The sequence below is a fragment of the Nanorana parkeri genome, unplaced genomic scaffold, assembly GCF_000935625.1.
Source record: "Nanorana parkeri isolate BGI_ZX_2015 unplaced genomic scaffold, ASM93562v1 scaffold271, whole genome shotgun sequence".
Lineage (NCBI taxonomy): Eukaryota > Metazoa > Chordata > Amphibia > Anura > Dicroglossidae > Nanorana > Nanorana parkeri.
The window spans coordinates 1,304,207-1,325,453 of NW_017306539.1; positions in this window are offsets into that span (position 1 = coordinate 1,304,207).

Sequence of the window (21,247 nt, forward strand, 5' to 3'; positions counted from 1 at the left end):
TCAAAGAAATTCGGATCCAAAATTCGTTAATGGAATTTCGTATTTTGGATATAATTCGGAAACTGCAACTCGGATTTTGGATGCTTCCAAATTTATGAATTTCAGGAAAATTTGTACGAATTTCGATTCATAACGAAACGAATCGCACATGTCTAGTTGCCATTCTGCATTGCTGTATAATTTTATTGCTGAGATTTGTAGTCCCCTTAGCTGATGGAATTATTCTGCAGTGCTGTACAATGTATTGCTGGGATTTGTAGTCCTCTATAGCTGGTGGTATTCTGAATTGCAGTATAATGTATTGTTGAGATTTGTAGTCCCTCTACAGCTTGGAGTCAGTGGTAGAACTACCAGGGTTGCAGTGTTTGCAGCTGGGACCGGGCCCCGATACTCCACCATTCACTGTCCTAAAACCATTAGACTGTATTGTTTTAGAAAAACAAAGTATCTGTAATTGATATCAGCAAGTACTTGAGAAAAATTATTGGTACTCGTGCTCGGTCTGGAAAAAATGGTATAGTTGTATCCCTAGTAGAAGGTACTGGATACAAATATAGATTGAATTTACAGTCAAGATATACAGCATCCACCAAACAATATTGTCAGGGAACCAGGGGTGCTGCTCCTTACCAGGCTCGCCAGTGGTGGCGTAGGGCACCCCTCCTCCTGGCAGGACTCCTGGTGTCGGGGGCCGATGACCCTTCGGCTTGCATCCTCGCTTCTGAACATCGCTGCCTGCCTCGACCCGGACTTGGACCTTACTACTTTTGGGCTCCACTCACGGCCCAGCCGTACAACCCTGACAAATATGGAGCAAATACCATACACCAAGCTTAGTTTAAAACTACTTTTAAATCATATGGAAAAATTTAAATTCACCCCACCTAGGATCAACACTATCTGAGGCCTTTTGCCCAATAGAAGCTTCCATGAATTGAAGAGGATTTAAACTGAACATGTTGTGTTGCATTTGCTTAATAATAATTTGATGGACTTAGACTGATCAGCAGCTGTGTCTGCACCTGAGGTGGAAAAAATGACTCAAGCGTGGACTGGCAGCTCATGGACGCTGAAAAGCCTAGAAGGCATGCATTGGGTGAAACCCAAGAGGTAAGAGTAAAAACAGAAGCGCCAGACCAAATGTTGAAAGACCATGAAGAGTTGAGTCAATTATAAAATGTTGTAAGGATCTTTTACAAAAAATGCTTGTTTTTTTTTACCTGTCAGAGAAAGGTTGTCCGCTACCTAGTACACTATTCAGATAATTAGTGAGTATATGGCACTTACCCTGCACTGGCCAGCTTAGTGAGGTAAAATTATAAGTCTATTAGCACAAAAGTATAATATTGTACAGCTACAGTATGTATCTTAAATAATTTGTGGATGACCCTGCAGAAACCTGAATGCCTAAGCTCTTGACACACAACACTTTGCAGTTCCATAACATCTAAGGGTTGCTGGTCAGAGGGATACAAATACAAAATATCCCTGTAACAAGGAACAAGCCCAGTGTCTGTGAATCATGTTACGGTTTGCCGGGAAGCATTTTTTGTGTGAGAATATACATCTAAGAGTCATTTTACACAATATAATTCATTTTAGATATGATAGTAATTGTTTGAACTGTTTTGTCCTTTGTGGTTTTATAGAATTTCTCTTGATCTATAATCCCTTACTGCAGCAGCTTCCACCAATAATTCTTGTAAGTGTAGTACTGTTGTCACAGGCACAACAGTACAGTATGTATTCCTAATGCTGACAATTATGGGAAAAGAAATAATTTGCTTTTACCCCTTTTCTCTCACTTTATTTAACAAAAGTCTTATAACTGGAAGGTTCATCTCTAGTAGTAATTTTAAAGTGTATTTCCACTTTTGCAGTCAAATTAAAACCAAAACTTACTAATATGTTTTCTATGTGTTCCGCTTCACATATAATATCTAAAAATATTTTTTGAAATATTTTAGAAATATTTATTACCTTTTAGTGGTCTGTGTGTGGTAGGTCTTTGCAAGATTCTGTCAATTTCAAAATGATAAGAAACTCTAGCTGTCCTCAGACATCAAATAAGGAACTTCCTGCCATTAACATGTGATGCTTCTTGATCTGTAACCCTTTGTTAGAGCAGACAGTGTTTAGTTTACACCTGATGAATGAAATCTGCCAGCTCAGTACAGACAGGGATAATTATGCTAAGATTAACCTGACCTTTCATTCCAGAGGAACATTCAGTACAGAGAACAACTTTTATTTCTGAATAGAGCATGTAATATGCAGGTAGCAATTTAATTTATATTAACGAGAACATGTAACATATAAAAGAGGTGTTTTCCCAATTTCCCAAAAGTGCAAATACATGTTATAGGCCCAACTCCAGTTTTATAAATAATTAAATGTAGCACAATCGCTGTTCCAAAAAAGAGACTCCATTTTACTCATTAGCTACCACCCCTTTTGAGTTGAATGACAACCAATCTCACTCAACCTTGGAGTCAGTGCACAGGCAGTCAAGGCTCCACCAGCGGTAGTCCTCTGGACTACAGAAGATGTCGTTGTCTGTTAGTCTGCCAGTGCTGGCAGCACATTGAGGTCATTGCTGTGTAAAGCATGTGTGCTGATGTTTGTGCCGTTGTTTCATTCTCAGCTCACATAAATGACAGATTGATTGCCACGGGCGACAAAAAAAAATCCTTTCATACATAAGCTGTGAACAGCATTGAAGTGACAAACTCAGGAGTTAAATCTTAAAAATGCATTCAAGTACCCTAGCTATTAACAATATTGTATTTTTTTTGTGGATCACTCTGCTGTAGATCCTCAAATCATCTCTGAATTGGTGCTGACACTGTCCTTCCTTTTGAAGGGTGGCTACTTTTGTTCCCCGTTGTCCCTGCATGTGTTTTAAGGTAGATACCACTCCAAGATCAATCTTGTGAAAGACTATAATGTCAATACAAATTAGTGAACTAAATATGAGATTATAGTTCATCACGGGAGTCAACTTTGGAGAACACCTACCTGGCAGTCAATATATTGAGGCTTTCATCTGCCTAGCAGGAAATATATTCTGATTCAAACTCCATGGCTGGAGGTAGCAGAGCTGGAAACTGCCGGAATCTCCAATAAATATAATAAACCAATAGACGAAACCACTCAGAAGCCTAAAAATATTTTGGGTGGACCCACCCTTAAAAACTTAACTCCAGCTGAATTTGATTTGGTCAAATCCCCAAAACAGCTTCCCCAGGCTGGATGTCACCCGCTCGTAATGACGTCACACGCACTTAACTGTCGGCGGCCATCTCGGTGATGGACGCCGGCACAGAGAGGAGGGAACCCAGTGGCATATCTTATCCCGCCGGGTCCCCTCCTCTCTTTCTGTCAGTCATTTTGGTGTCACCCCCTCTGATGGTGTCACCTGGTGCGGGCCGCATCCCCTGCATTCCCCTTGTGACGCCACTGGTGCCATCCACCTGGTCATGCTGGATGAGAGAGAAGGGTAAAACTCAGAACTAAAAGGATAGAAACACAAATCTTTTGATAGATAAAACCGTTCCCTTATATACATTTCATCTTTGCTGTTTATTTAGATATTTGCTTTTTTTTTTAGAGTGTATTTAAAGCCAAAATGTATTATTTATGGATAAAGCCAGAAATGGTTACAACCCCTATAAGAGGGACACTCTTTATGGAGATTTCCCTTTACTTTAATTCAGCCTACTCCCACCGAAAATGTCCCTAGTTGTAGATATTTTCTCTATTACTGTTAAGGAACTCAACATTTTACATTTCCAGTCACTTTCAGTCCCATTGACAATCATTACCAGGACTATTAGAAAGGGTGAATCTCCTCCCAAAATAAAGACGCAGACAGGATTAAAAACCTGACAAAGGTTATAAACCTTCACCACTCTTTACAAAACTTAAAAGGTTTTGGATTTACATACATTTAAAACTTATTATAACAACAGGATTACATAAATTTGCTTAAACAATGCTTGTCAGGAAAGAAGTAAAGGGGCTGCTATTGGAGGCCTCTTCCTGAGAGTAGTAGTTGCCTGACTGTTTTTGGATTAAAAATTCTGATTCACAGACCTGGAAAAACATGCTGTAAATGAGTGTCAGAGAAGTCTCAGAATTTTCCATAACTTGCGCCAGGTCAGTGATCAGAGGACACTAAAGTCAAAGCTTCAGCATGACAGCCAAAGAACTACTATTCTTAAAGGAGAGGTCAGAATTGATATCCTACTTGCATTTCTCATAACAGGTATACTTTAAATTACATTTCACCATAAAATATAAGCAATACATATTCTAAGTTATATCATATTCACATAAAATGACTGGGATTTTCAGGAAATACTAATTTTGATTAATGGATTGGAACTGTTTTCCTGCCCTTTAAAAGCTCCAGAAAGCTTTCAGATACATTAAGCATACATTTATTAACTGATCTTCGTCATGTTTCTAGGTAATAATAGTTCCAATTACTCAGCAGGAGTTTGAGACAGATGCAATTTACAAATTGAATTTAATAGTTACATATATACTATGTACTGAAGAAAAAATGTATACTGTATATTCACACAATTTCTAGACATGCTTACCATAAATGATTTTTCTAGATCAGTTGCATACAGAATTTTAGGCAAGATTGCTACTGATAAGTTAAGCGATTGCTTGAATGTGTAACTAAATACATGTGTGTGGCATTTACAGTTTGCTTGGTATTTAGATGTAGGAAAGGGTTTTATCTTATTTTATTCATGTATTTTTAGGGAAATCTGAGAGCATGTACTTAATATATGTGGAAAATGTTATTTGCAGCAAGTACACTGGTATTTGTTAAAATACATAAATCTACAAAGAAGTAAATCTGACAACCACTAAACATTCAAGGCAGGTGTATCTTCCTGGTGCATTGTGTTTGTAAAAAATCAGAGTTAGTTACCTGGTATCTAAATTATTCAGGAATCTTCAGGGGCCACACACATGAGAAATGGCAGCCCCCCTCACTGCTATCTCAGTGTGTAAAAAAAGTGATCAGAAACATGCAAAACTTACACCTCCAACATTGATATAACTTTACATATGGAGGGTACTAAGTACTGTGATGGAAGATTCCTGGAACTAACTCTAAATTTTCCACTTCCAGGAGGTATACATGAGAGTATAAGCAAGAAATTAGAAACCATAGCCCAGGAGGTGGAAGGCTGCCAGGCTAGGTACCATACATAGAAGATGTATACCAGGGATATGTACACAGAAGCTGCTCTAACTGTAGGTTTATTATATGCCAAGTCTTCACGTCTGAGAAGTAGGAGAAAATAAGGTGAGCACAAGAAACTATTGAAAAGTCCCAACCTAGTATTATGGAGGAAAAAGCTGTCGGCTTCAGACATGAAGCTGACAGCTTTTTCCTCCATTCAGATCGGCTTGTTACAGGTTACACAGCAGGGAAAGCTTCCCCGCTGTTTAACCTGTCATGGACAGAGTGCTGCCTGGTAATTACAGGCAGTGCTGCATCCGACTTTTGACAGGTAGGCTTCCCCACTGCTTGTGTGACCTACCTAGTGAGGCAAGAGCTGTCACAGCCTCTACTGTGGATGGCTTGAACCAATGGCAAAGCGTCATTGGTCCAAGCTGTCCAATCAAAAAAGAAAAAAAAAACAACACTGAGGCCATCAATCTCAAAGTGCATGGGGCGAGGCTGGGGAATGCCTCACCCGGAACCAAAGGTATGGCACGTCAGTGCTCAAAATAAATTTATACTGTTTATGAACAGGGAATATGAAATGCAGACAAAATTGTCCATGTCTTACCACTATAAAGACTGGCATTAGGATCCTCTGAAGGTCTCCATGTTGAATCCAGCATAAGAGCAACCATCACCTTGCCTTTTGCTTCACAGAGTGGTTGCCCACGGTCACCGGTTGACCCCCAAACAGGAGGATTGGGGAAGGTATCAATAATATCCAGAAAGGGTTATTGACAAACTGAACTGACAAACATAGTGAATTCAGACACTGTAAGATTGCCCCTTGGGAAGGTTCCCAGTGACCAAAGATTTAATGGGATAGACAGGGTTTTTAAACATTGGTGGGGTTCCAACATGAAAAAGGGTAAATTGAAAAACAAGACCAAATGGATATCCAATTGTTGGCCTGGATTTAAATTGTTTTATCAGTGCTTTTTTTTTTTTTACTATATAGTTATATTAATTTATATTATATTTGTTTTAAAACAAGTAATGAAAGTCAGTTTGATTCTCCCTTAAATATACAAGAGTAAGGTAGCTAGAGTCTCCCTTTAACACAAGTGAGTGAGGTAATTGGGTTTCTCTTTAATACACAGAATTATATATTTTGATGGGGAGGATCAGTAAAGGGTAACCCTGAATAAAAAATAATTTAGGGTTACCCTTTACTGTGGCTGACGGAAACCGGGATACAACAAAGACTTAAATTGCTAGGTACAGGTACTCCTAGAATGAGATCCTAATTGGTTGGACTTGATGGACTAATGTCTTTATTCAACCTCAAATACTATGTAACTAACTATGTAACTGTTAATAGCCTCTACTCAGGTTTATTGTGGGGGGTTTCAATCTATAGTCTCTTCAAAATAAAGTTGTGATCTATAAATAATTGAGTATATGTAGAGAGAATTGGATTGGTGTTACTCTTTATTATTGTGGTTGGGGTCCCCCTAGTATGGTTTTAGTTGGGCCTGTCCCTGTTAAACTGTTGATAATGGCTGATGTTACCTTTAAATGATAATATAGAAGTTGAGATTGGGGGTTTTAGTTTTTTACAGTGGTCATTGGGTTTCCTGTAAAAAAGCTTTGTTTTTCTGTTGAGGGTTATAGGTGTGGAGTGTCAGAGACTGGGTGAAATTGAGGGGACACACTGTCCCTGCACTTATGCTGGGTGAGTGATTTTAATGGCTTTTGTTTTTAACTTTTAATAAACTGGTTGCTGTCAGGGAGGTGCAGAAGTGAGCCCTACTGTAAGCAGGTGATGTAGGATCCCCTGGGTGCAGGGTCTAAGCACCAGCTGGTTTTCACCAGAGCTCATGGTAGTGCAGATGGATTTTGTTGTGTGTCAGTGCCAGGCTGCCACCCCCAGATTCACCCAGCTGCAGGTGTAGAGATGGAGACAAGCCACGTGAGATGATACAGGTGCAAGCAGATGTACAGGCAGGCAGAGATTAATAGAAAAGTCAGGAGGCAGGCCAAATGACAGGGCAGGGGGCAGATGAGCAAATCTGAGATGAAGCCCAGGTTGGTACACAGAGGATCTGAGAAGCAGGACAAGAAGTAGCAAGAGGGAGCTCAGAGGCAAACGAGAATGTTGCTCAGTTAATGGGAGCTGATCTGAGTAGCATATGGCCAAGATGCAGGGTATATTAATCATCAGGTGAGGAAGGCTATGCTTGTATCTGCTAGCTCTGTGCAGCAAGGAAGAGAAAACAGAGCACATGCATGTAGAACCACAGGTACCCGCAGTACCACAAAAGCAAGGAGCAGCAAGAGCAAACCCCAAACTTGTGGAACCACAGGTAAAAAAATCAGCTCTGCAGCTGACCTGTGACAGTTGCAATATGATGGCCTCCTTTTTCCTTTCTTATCTATTTATATGAGTGTTATTCTAAGACTCTTAGAGGCGTGCTTCCTGTACTGACAGCGGCATATTTACAAGTCTCATATAAAAGCCGTTAAGACCGACTTATTAGTTTAAGAGGTCATTTTGGAAAGGTGAGTCCCGGAATTGAATCTCTGCACTGAGTGCAGTTCTTCTCACTTAAAGTTTATGCACTTTATATTTGGAGATTTCTATCATAGATTTGTTTATCATTCATATATTTTGCACTAGAGTTTTTATTGTTAGTTTTTCAGAACTGCATCATTTATACACCTAGGAATATCTATACAGCAGCTAGGATACTACACAGATTAATATAATAGATACATTAGCTCTAGGTGTACTGATGCAGAGTGAGCAAACTGTCTCTTTCAGTCTCTCCATTTTAAGCCTTGGTTAAGCTGGTCATATCGATATCGTTTTGTTCAACCTGCAGGCTAAATGAAAAATATATAACAGGTTCCTCCATCCACGCTAAACAGCATGGATGGACGAATCTCCCGCTGTGACTTTTGTATTCTGACAGCAGCACGCCCTCTGATTGGCTGTCATTACTGTTCACCCAAAAAATGACCATCCAGCTCCTGTGATTTTCTGATTGAAGGATGTTGGACAGAAAGGTAACAACAGGGACACCCACTGAATGAATTCATACAATGTATGGCCAGCTTTAGCCTTGTGTGCATTTGATGTTTGTACTTGTGAGTATCATACTAAGGTTAGCCAGTCTACTTGGGTAGAAGGGGAAGGGTGGCACAAGACAGTTTACTTACCTTAGAAGGCAGAAAGCATACATTAAATCCTGCCCACTATTACTTGCCATAATTGCATAAATTGATGATGGAAGGCACTTCCTGTCCCACAGAGTCTGTGCGGGTGCACGCTGCTCCATAGACTTAACTTGTGTCACTCCTCGTCTCCCGACCGAAGATCTGAACTGCGCATCCTCTTGCGCCCGCCCCAAGATCCTTTGTGGCCTCCCAAGACTCTTCAGATGTTTGGACGGGAGCGAGCGGCGAAGACATAGGTAAGTTTTAACCTGTTTAAAAAGTAAAAAAAAAATTTGAAAGAAATATGTAAGCTACCATTACTGACGTCCTTCTGAAAATGTTATTTGCCTGGCTATTAAGTCAAAGCCTTGCATTTGATTTTTTCTGACTCACTGACTCACATGCTGGTGCGTCCGATCTACCAAAACCAGACACTGCCAGGCAGCTAAGAAAAACAACAATGGCAGCCTTAATTTTCTCTAATGATAGGTTTACTTTAAGCATTCATAACAACGTTTTAAATATTCCTACAGTATATACACAGTCATCCTTAATGAGACTCACGGGAGAAAAAAAAGGAACAAACAACTCTGTTAAGTGGCTACACTTTAATCCTGTAGCAGCCTCCCAATCCTCCCTGTCATTACTAAATAAATTAATGTTCTGAGAAGTTTTCCCAACCCTTCCTGCCTCCTGAATGTTTCTATTGGCTATTGAGGTGGCCATAATAGTGATGGACCAATTGGAAAGTGTATGTGCGTTGGGGGGCTTGCCACATATGTTGGCACTCTGCTTGTAAGAACAGAATGGCATTCTGGAGTTTGGAGGGTTTCGGGTGTCTGTTTTGGATTGTATACCCTATGACAGGCTCTCTTTAAAAATAGACAGACCCAGAGAGAATGAGCGGAGGGACTGCATGACTGGGGGGAGGAATAGTCCCTTGAGAAGGAGTTCAAATAAAAAGGGGATTCGCTGATCTTATCTTATTGGAGGTTGGGGTCAGGTGTCCGGAAGGATCTGCATGGGACTGTAAGTGCTGGGGGGCATTCTTTCTGGAAAGTCAACGGAGGAAGCAGGTTGTCCTACCCACCCTTAATTTTTGTGGTTTCTGGTGGTTATAATGTCCTTTTCATGACATCACAGCACCAAAGTAATCTTTGGTGAAGGGATTGACCTCTCTCCAACAGTCTAAGAGACCGTGATGGGAGATAAGGGACCAGAAGGCACCAGAGGAGGGGGAAGGGGAGGCCCGCATGTCAGATTTGTCTATACTCGGGAAGAGGGTGAGATTTGAGTCACCACAGAAGATCACTGTACCCCTGGCATGCGACTCCACCACCCGCAATAAATGGGACAGAAAGCGTACCTGTCGTGTGTTAGGTGCATAGTATGTGCCTATTGTTACCTCCTGGTCATGGAGCATTCCCAGAACTAGCAGATCTCTGCCTGAAGGGTCACAGATCACCTTCCGACTGTCAAAGCAGGCTCTGCGGTGTAAACCAATAAGAACGGCTCGATGTTTCGTCGTTGCGCTTGCAGTGAAGACCGTCTGGAAATGTCTGTGGAAGAAGCTCGGTTCCGAAGATTGGGAGAAGTGGGTTTCCTGTAAACAAATGACATCATATTTTTGTGAGCAAAACTGACGAAATGCCATCGTTCTCTTATTAGGCGAATTAAATCGCTTAACATTAAGGGACAAGAAATGTAGGGGGGGCCATTGCTATGGAGGGACAGCAGCCGCTTTAAGGGTAGTGCACCGTTGGTGATACAGGAGCAGAACGGAGTCCGGGGGAGAGAGAGCCGTAGGAGAGAGAGGAGAAAAGGGTAGAGCAGAAACAAAACAATACTCTGACTGAGTATGGGGGGCCGGGAAAAAGTCGGCACCCAGGATACCCAGGCGGAACTGTAACCACTAGGTCGGCGGGAGCCAGCCATCTGGGTGGCAAAGGGGGGGGGGGCAGTGACCACCCCGCCGGGACTAAGGTACAAATGATTGTTGTGTCGCACCGAACACATTAAGGGTAAAGAAGTGAGTGGGCTGTGGACTAGGATAGCCAATAGCAATCGTGAGGCACTAGACACATGTCGCGCACAGTACAGGGGGGAGATCTCAAACGCCGCCGGAGAACACCCGGGTGCCTCAAGGGGGGCCGTGGGCCACCCAGGGCAACTACTTAGGACACGGTGGCGGAGCTGAGTCACCCTCCCGCGCTGTGCTAGCATTCAAACATTGCATAAGAAAAACATGGAACAAAAAACAGTACCAATAAGTAAAGGTAGGTTAACACATTGAGGCCATCGAGGATCCTGGTGGAGATTGGACATAGGGACCAGCCGTCACGGGCCAGAACCACCGTCAGGGTTCCAGGAGTCACAAATCAGTAGGGCCCAAGTAAGAGATGGCGTTCGAAACGGATCATCCAGAAGGACCATCAGCCAGTTGAGGTGGAAGTGTTTTGCGGGCGGCCCACCCGCCGAGCCGGGGAGTGGGGGGCTGAAGTAGATGCAGGCGAGAGGCGGTTCGACATCCCACGATGGCCCGTGAAAGATTGGGAACCAGTGGCAACAGCGTCAGAGAGTCCAAGGTCTTCCATCAGGGACATCGCTTCAGCTATGGTAGTGCATTGGAAGGGGCGACCTTGGTATGTGAACATCAGCCGGAAAGAGAATCCCCAGCGGTACAGCACTCCCTGAAGTTGAATTATGGACAGAGCCGGTTTCATCGCCCGCCACTTCATGATGGTAGTCGGGGCTAGGTCAGCGAAGACTTGGTAGTCGTGGCCCTGGAAGGTTAGGGTGGGGGCTTTGCGGGCTGCTTGCAGGGCTGCCTCTCTGGTGCAAAAGTATAGAAATTTCACCCACAATGGGCTCTGTGGATCCTCTGGAATTCCAGGCGCTCCACCGGTATGGCCGGGGTCAGTTCTTGCAGGAGGGCTGTAACTGTGGCCTGGAGGTCAAGGACGGTTTCTGGTATCCCACGAATACGGAGATTGGGCCTGCGGGAACGGTTTTCCAGGTCCTCTAGTTTAGAGGTTAGGTCCACGTTATCCTCCCAGAGGTGTTCTAACTCACGGTCATGGTGTCCTACTGCGACGACCACAGTGTCAATGCGGGCCTCCAGCTCCGCTGTGCGTTGTCCCAGTTCTCTGATCTCCCTGGTCACCTTATCAGTGATCTGCTTAGAGGTATGTTGGAGGGATTTCTGCAGCATCTTATCAATGCGGCGCAGCAGGGCATCCTGTGAGGCTGAGGAGAGCTCAGGTGAGGGAGAGCTGTGTCTGCTGTCTCCATCTGCAGCATCGCTGGCTGAAAGGGGAGCAGAGGGCCAGCGTGGTGTCCCGGCCCGGCAAGGTGCGGAGCGCAGCTATGGAGCGTCCTCCATCTTACGTCGCACGCATGCGCCCCCGTTTATTGGGGTTTATAACAGAGGGACATAATAGACGAATCCATCAGTCAAGGAAGAAGTGAAGGTCTTTTAACCTATAGAAATCTTGATAAACAAACTCCACAGACAATTGATATTAATTTTACTTGAAGTAATTTTTTATATAGAATGGAATGGTTATCATGAAGAGTTCACGTTGTCACTAATCATCACCTTGCACACAATGGCTACAGATAGAACAGTTTAATGTATAAGGTGTACTGTGTGCATCTGCAGTGAGACCCGATCCTTCATGGTTCAGCGTTCCTGCTTTTATGAGCTCTTTTGATTGGTAATTGAGAAAATAAATCTTTGAAGGACCTACATAAATGCAAAATACATAGAAAAAGACGTTACAATTTTACCGCAGGTGCCAGATAACATATTTCATAAGGTGCCATCTGAGACCAATGGAATTTCAATAATTTTTTTTTCTAGTTAGAGATTTAGCATTGACATTAAGGCTATAAATGCCTTTGTGATGCACTGCCAATGGCAGCCTATGTGTTTTCACTTGCAGCCAGTGGCTCCATTGTGTATGATCTATATACAAGCCATTGTGACTCTGACTATACATCGAGAAAGTAGCAAATCATAAACTGTCTGCATTTTGTAAGCTCCGTAGTTTCTTATGTCTCATATTTATGGTTTATTGTCACTCACAGCATGCCTACACATTCTGGCTTTGTTCAAGAATGTCCTAAACAAAAAATTCTTAAAGTCAAATGTGTGCAAGGAAGATACAGAAAATATTGATGTGAGTTGTTCTCATTGCCTTTATGTTATGTCTGTTTATACACATAATACTGGCATCAGAACCTGCAAGTAAAAAGGACTTAAAAAGGTAAGAAGCAATTTTTTTTTTTAAGGTATGAAATGTGAATAGAAACATGTAACAAATATAAAGTTGATGTTATCCCAATCTGGCTTCAGAAGTGCAGCTACACTTTAAGGAAAACGGGCATTCTTTCGAGAATAGTGAGGTGCAGAATTTGTACAGTGAAGACAACTGGTTCGCAAGAGGCCATCTGAATCAAACTGGAACAGCAATCCCTAAACAGGGATAGGGTCCTTTGATACCATCTGTCACCCATTCTTTAACATTTTTATCCCAGTGATTTAACAACAATTCATATAAAGCAGACAAGACGCTGGCACTGTCACATTGGGGCAAGTAGAGAGACCTTTGTAGGCTCTAACCAGGCTGACTTGAAATTTACACAGGATGTCTTTTCTTTTCTGCCTCTGGAGCAGCCTTTCTCGTTCAGGGTGCTGTGGCACTCTGAGGTGCCTCAAATTTTTCACAGAGTCATGCCTTTCCATGGTGTTGGCGGCTGGCCTGCACCAAGAATAATGCGAAATGCAGGGATCCATTCAGTAAAGGACAGAATTGTGCCTCCATCCAGACCTGCTCTGCCTCTTGCCGTCTGCCTTGATGTTTAGCAAGGGGTTCCTAATGTAAAGGGGAACTCTAATGTGAAAGGAGGATTCCAATATAAAGGGGGGCTCCTGATTTGAAAGGGGGACCCTAAAGTAAAGGAGGTATACCACTTTTTTTGTGTTTTTGTCTGGAACCCCCCTTAAAATCTATGCCAGACCCCTATCTGAGATAAGATCATGCATTGTTTTTTACAATGAACTTTTTTACATTTTCGGCTGGGGTGCCTCTACATTTTGCATACTTTAAAAAAAGTTAAGCAAAGGTTGCAAATAGATTGGCAAAGTAAACTGCGTTAAGTGAACCAATTGCTTTACCATGCACAGGCAAAGAACAGGTTCCCTTTAAAGCAGAAGTTAAAGTTAACATACCTAATATAAACACATACTGCCATACTGCCAAAGATTTATTTAAACAATGCTTAAAAATACCTTTTAATACCTCTATTTCTCAGTGCATCTTTCTGAAGTTGTGGATTAGTAGAAAGTCTGAAGAAAAGTCACCTCTGGATTCTGCCCTACATAGTGCCCGCTGCTGCTAGTGCTGCCAGTCAGCAGAGACTGGGGCAGGGCAAGCCGTGGGCTTTTTGGCTATAGGAGGGGCCAGTCTCTACTTTCAGTGCCAACGTTGAGTTGATGGAAGATGAGTCACTACATACATGCAGCCTGAAGGTGTAAAGGGCTCCAACTTTGTAGATAATTCTATAGGCATGTTATAACATTGTCATTCATAGGAAGGAAGTCTTCCAGGAAAACTATTTCTGGCAGGATCACCAGGTTTGAAACTGGAAAAAAGAGGGATATGATGAATGGGAACTGGCCTTTTAACAGTGTAAAGTCTTCGATGTAACCACATTTTTGTTGCTGACTAAACGTACATTGTAAGTGGGATCTATATACAAATGATAACACGTGGAAGGGAGGCACCTTCTCCATCACATCAATGTGCCCCTCCTATATAGCTCTCCCCATATCCTCCTGATTGACCCCGAGAAGCAATATGTCTGCCTCTTTGAACATTATTTACAGAAATGAATATGTGCATTTTATTTATTGTATTTAGTTATTCTGTAAGGTGATAATTATCTTGCAAAATCATAATTTGTTTTATTTTTTACTTTTAGAGGAGTAAAAGTAGTGGAGTTTTTTTTCTAAACAAATTACCATATAAATAAGGAGTGTTGGTGACACTGATTTTTTTTTTCTTAAGAGGCTAATCCAAGGAAAATTGCCAATCAGTAAATTGTTCTTCTACAAGTGTTATATTCCTAATAATTGCCATTTTACATTTTAAATAATTATTGATGCTACTTTTGTTAATCAACAGCGATAGGAATAAATGAATCTGTACTGTTAAATATAAATAAATGGAAGAATAGCAGGCAGTAAAGCTTGCTTTTAATTTTGGAATTGGGATTAATCTAGATATTGTTAGAAAAGAAAAGAATAGGCTTGTTGGAAATAAATAAAGATGGGCTATTGAAACATGAACATGATTTGACACCTGCGTGACATCCAGGGCTTCAGCCAAAAAGACAAGATAAAAATGAATAGCCTATTATGTGCTCAGGGAGTGGACAGTAACATGAGGAGGAGCACAATGATGAACTTATCTCTCTTTTACTCTGATATCCCCTTCTGTCAGCGCACTCTTTGTCTGCACATGAATACATTAGCTCCTTGTGGAGATTTTTCCTCACTCTCAAGAGGCTGATACCAAGTCCCTGCCTCATCACATCTTTTTACCAGATGCACCTTCAGGGTGAAACCTAACTTGGGCCCTGATGACACCCAGTGACATCAAGGTCCTTAATTTTAACTGTATGCATAGTGGTATAAGTATTGTTATCTGTTTAGAAAGGTAACATTGTTGTGTCTCAATGTATTGCATTATTAAATAGTGGTATCTACTGATACCAGGTGGGGATTGTGCAGTCCCATTAGATGCCCCTGAAACGCGTCAATCTTGGCTGACTGCGGTCGGTGGACGGTGATGTGACCGGAGACTACCGTGTTATATGGTCGGGGATATACCATGTTGGGTTAACAGACAGTGTGGCCTCTCATTTGTTGTTAAAGCCTGATGAAAACGTTTGTTTGTGAGTACTTTTATCCCTTTTACAGGACCGCAAGAAGACAGAGTTCTAAAGCCTTCTAGCCACTATTGAGACAGATTCCCAATATAAAACTGTTTTGCACCAGTTACAGATATCTGCTAACACATAGTTAAGCCTTTTTTAAATTTAAAGAGACTTATGAAGTGAACAAATGCTGAAATTACTGGTAATTTAGCTAATTCAGGACCACTGTATGAAAATAAATGGCAGCATCCTGAAGCAGTCATACCAAGATCACTTTACCGTTTTAAAATGTCACAGATGGCTGGTCACATACAAGAAATCTGGCTGCTATAGACCCAATTGCTTGTACAATGCACCGGCTCCCCTAGGCTCTGCTGCCCTCTATGTGGGCCTGGGACCAGTATGGAGGGTCTGTTCACTTTGTTTTGGAGGGGGATCAGTACACTTTCAGCTGCTGATCTCCCCTTCGATCACTGAACCTGGAAGAGAAGTGTATTACATCATCTATGGTTTCAGTGTGTCATTTTTCCACCTCCTGTAGCCAGAAAAGAAGCTTATGAAGCAGATCTCTGCTTCATCAGTTTCTTTGGGGTCTCTGGGTGACAATAGGGCCCTAATAGATGATATCCCCATAAAGAGGACCTGTCACATCCTCTGTGCTATTACATAGCTGGCTTATTAGCCCCTTATGTAATGGCAATAAAGTTAAGTGTAAAAAGAATGTAAATAAAGTCACAAAAAATGTAAAGAAATAAATACATTTTAAATTCCCCCCACACATCAGGTGCACCTACGTGTATTACATATCACTAAAAAGGTTGGCATGAGATAAATTATTCTAGGGCCATCAATCATTGTTGACTCTAACCTGATGAGCGGTAAAAGCGTTGCCTATGGGAAATTTTGGGTAGTGTCAGGTTTCTTTTTAGATTTCACAGGCATGCAAGACTTTAAGGCCTCGTTCACACCATATGCAGTGCGTTCCGCCCCTCCTGCCTGGCAAAAAAGTGAGATGGCCGCTATGCGAGGCAGGCGTTCCGGCCAGAATCGGACCGGAACGCACTGCATATGGTGTGAACTAACCCTTAGGCTTGACATGTTTGGTATCTATTTACCCGACACAACCCCATCATTTATATTTTTCTCCAAAAAGTGGGTATTATATTCTGTTTCTGTGCACTACATTTTATTTTATTATGTTTTACCCTGAAAATACTTGTTTGATAAACATTTGTGCAAATACTATGCAACATAAAAAAATGCAACTAGCATTTTTTTTTCTACAAATATTCTGCTTTCAAAAAATATATAATTGTTTGGAGGTTTTAAGGTGTTTTCTAGACAAAAAATCTGATTTTATTGTGTGTGTGCTCCAGACAGCAAGTAGCTAAGTGACCTGTGCAATAGGATTGTGTAATGCAAATCTTCTGCTGATGAAACATGTAATGATGCAGAGCAATTAAGCAGTGCACATGCAAAGCTAAAAAGAGCTTACAAGTTTATTCACTAAAAGGTAACGTGTTTGGAGAAGACAGGAGAAGTGAACAATCTAGGACAAAATTGCTGATTTGGACACATTATCAAATTCAGCTCACTTTCCAGTTCAGCTATGTTGTCCTAGATTGTTTATTCTCCTGTTTATTCTCCTTGTTTATTGTCCAAACTCTTCACCCTTTTGTGAATAACCCTGTAAAAGTTGTTAATGTGGGCAGCAAAGCTGCGGGTCTCCATGCCACTTCTGAACAGCTAGACAATGGGTTCAGCAGTCCAGAAGGTATAGAAGATGCTCAGTTCAAAAGGTTGCAGGACATTCATAAGATATCTGGGAAAGGTAATCAGGAATTTCAGGAAAAAGTGACTTTGCTTGAACTACAACTTGCTAAGTGTCTGCAAAGGTTTTCTTTCATCAAGGTCATGGTATATCTGTAAAAAATAAGTCAAGGAATCTGGACTTGCTGTGTTTTTCTTGAAGACATTTCACTGGCCAACCAACCAGCTTTCTCAATTCTGAATTGAGAAAGCTGGTTGGATGACCAGTGAAATGTCTTCAAGAAAAATACAGCAAGTCCAGTTGCCTTGACTTATTTTTTACAGATATACAACTTGCTAAGGCACATAGGCGTGTGCCGAGTGTGCCTGGGCACACCCTAATCACCCATAGCCAGGAAAGGATTAACATTTACATATGAATTGACTGTGTAATTTACATATTAATAAGTTGTGATTAATTCATATGTAAATAGCACGGTTAGTTCATATGCAAGATATGCCCGATTCCCTCCATTGTAGAAGGTGATACAGTCTGGGATTTCAGCTTGTCGTCTTCTATCTGCTCCTTATCTGTCAATGTGTGTGTGGCTGGTAGCCTCTGTGTATATCTATACAAATTGTATATCTCTTTTGTGTCTTTTTGCAGCACTCGAACGGTGTAATTCCCTTTGAATGAGACCCCTGGCTGCTTTGTATTTCCTTGCACAGTTTTGCAGCTGACATCTCTGGAAAGGACCCATTTTAGATATAAAATATTGTATGCCACGATTTGTTTTCTTTTGAATTTCAAGAGGAATTGCGGGGGAAAAAAGTGAAACAAATCTACTGTAATCCAGAAAATATTGCATCTATGCTAATTCAGAGTTTGATATAACTCCAGTTCACAGAGCACATTGGTCTCTGCTCCAGATGACCTTAGCCAGCAGCAGCTCCTGGTACTTTTGCAGCACTGAGCTTGAGTTGGAAAATGCAGTGCTGGGTTCTATAAGCAAGGGACTAGTCTTGTGACATCAGTGACAATTTTCTGGATGCTAAACAATGGCTAATCCTGTCGGAATTACCAGGAGAACAGGGGTCTCAAGTGTGACTGGGCCCTGACAAGTATCAACCACTGCAGGATGGAGCGTTGGCCTGCTGCAGGCTGGGAGCTGTGGTCCTAGGAGGCAATGTCAGTGCCTCAGCGGTTACTGGGCCCAGAAAGGAACAAGGTCCAATAACTGTTGAGTTGACAACATTGCCTCCTGGGACTACAGGTGCCAGCATGCAGCAGGCCAACGCTTCACAGCTCCCTCCCACAGTGGTTGATATCCATGCCACTGTGTTCTACCCCCCGAGTGTCAGCTCACTCCATATATCCTGAGAGAGGACAGGAGGAGACTTGCCTCTGCTTATCCTCTCCTTCTTCTCACCATAAATCTTCAAAATACCTTCGGATGGGAGAACGGCTCCAATTGAAGTTCCTTATTCACTTCAGCTGTAGGTCAGGGCTGTCGTTGCATCTCTACCTCCTCCGTGCCTGTCACAAAGCACATGGAGCAAGGCTTCATTTTGTCATTGACCAGGATAAGAGGGGAATGGAGATGCAACCTCAGTGATGAGGTCTATGAGACCTGCAATGCTACAACTGGAGCAGGAATGGAAGTGCAGCGGGGTTCTGGACTTCACCCGCACCTATATTGTTGATTTATGGTTAGAAGAAATAACATCTATTATGTACAGGGGTGTCCCTAGCCTTTATGCCGCCTGGGGTGGTGGGGGGCAGCCATGCTAAATGGTGCACAATTAGTGAGGGGGAAGGGTGCTGGTGGAGAGTGATGCCTCTAAGAGCTGGGCAGATAGATGTTTGCATCTCCCTACCAGCTCTTAGCAACCTCGGTGACTGGGAAGCTGCGAGAGAGTGTAGTTGGGGTTTCCCATACTTCCCAATCAATCAGGAAGCGGGCTCCCTGCTTTATTACTGCACCCCTGCTGGAAGAGACAGTTGCAGAGATGGGAATCCAGGATGCCTCAGGTCTGTGTATGTATGTAATATAAATATACAGTATATATATATATATGTGTATATATATATATATATATATATATGTGTATATATAAGCTGTGCACACCTATGCTAAGGCAGATCCTCATCTGACAGGCCTTATCTATCCAGATGCCTTCTTTGGAAGGCTGGAATTCTGGAAAGAGAAACTGGTATCCAGCTAGTTTCCATACAGTAAATATAACTTACTTAGGTCCAATGATAGACTATCATCTACTTTAATGGGTGCTACGATAAAACACAAACAATTAGAAAGATTGCCTAGTATACTGCCCTATTGGTCCATAACTATATATTATGGTCTCACATTCTCATGAAAGTGTAGGATGGATGCCATATTGAGCAAAGCTGTCATCAGCAAAACCTGAGGTAGTACTTCAAATGCTGTCTATGACCCCCCTTTCCTGCAGTACTGCTTCAACCTGTAAGATACTTACCCAGCCTGCTCCGTGTCCCTTGTCTTCTGGGATCGGAGCTCGGTGCCGCCCGCTGTCAAACCAAGTCCCATGGCGTCAATCAGCTCTTCCCTCTAGCAGCTAAAGCCAGGAGGTTCGTGGTACATGGTGTTCAAGCAATTTTCCTGACACCAGGTATCTCTGCTCTCCCTCTGCTCTCCTTCCTGAAAGGGAAGTTAAAATACTCGCTGCTCCACTCTCCATCCTGAAAGGGAGGACTACAATACTTCACCCTCCACTCTCCATCCTAGAAGAGAAGCCTCACATATAAAAATATACAGAAATGTACTGCGCCAACAAGCAAGCTAACAGCTACAAGTCACTGGAATGTACCTGCACTGTGAGTGTGTATAAGTGAAAAATTAATAACTAAATGTGCCGAGCTACAACAATGAGAAATACAAAAAAACAATAAAAGAATCTGTGACTCAAACATATGTCCGAGAATAAATAGTAAATGGATCAGATGTGAAGTCTGTAAATATTCATAACTATGAAGATGTCTATATATAAACAGCAATAGTGATGAATCATTTTTTTGTTCCTTCACCAAATACACCACGTGCACCACACCAGATATAGTTGTGCTCATCTAGGGAATGCAAGGGAGAAGGAAATTGCCTGATTTGTTGGGGTCTGTCAATAAGATGAGCACCCCTATATCTGGTATGGTGTACGTGGCGCATTTGGTGAAGGAACAAGAAATATTCATCACTACTGTAGTCATTTCACTGTTACTACTGCAGTCATTTCACTGTTACAGGAAGTGGACAATCAATAGATCTTCTGGTAGGAAGAACAAATAATGAAACAATTTTGCAGGGGGACTAAGGAAAAACCAAACACTATTGTGTTAAAGCCAACAACAGACTGCACCATATACTGTCATTTTGTCAAAATGTCATGTTGGTCCTTGTCCATAGATCCACTTTAGCACTGGTCTTCACAATGTCTTAATGAATAAAAAGTGATGTGTATACTATCAAGGAAACTGTGAGACTGTGAATTTGAAAGGAAATATAAACAGCTGTTCGGCTATATTGAGCTATATTAATGACAGGTATTTGGATTACAAGTGCAGTCTTCTGATTTTAAACATAAGGGACTAATGACTAGTTTCACTATCTCTTCACAGTTCGGTATTGTGAATGATAAACACAAGACAAACAAAACAAGGTGCAAACCTTGAATTTAGTGGAAAAAAGAAGCTTTGCGTAATTGTTGTCATGGCATCCAGTTTATGTCTGTACAACATACTAATAACAGTATGTGTCAGTTAGTCTAAATATTTGTGCGCTGTCTTTATGGTTGAAGTGTAGCACATATTCTGAAATTTGACAACTGGCTTGCAGTGGCATTACCTGCTAATGGCAGTACTCACCCCAAGATCTCTCCCTACTTGAAATCCAGCAAAGGCTTGCAGTGGGAGGTGGGGGAGGTGACTTTGTTTGATTTCCAGTTGGGATAGACCTTGAGGTGGGCATCATCTGTGTCATGATGTTTACTAGTATCTGGAGTAGGCAGGGAGCTGGGCAGGGAGGTATGTGTAGGCTTTGAACATTGCCAGGCACCTAGGCAGCCATAAAGCCCAACAAGTTTGTGTGGATCAAATGCTTGTAGAGTAAT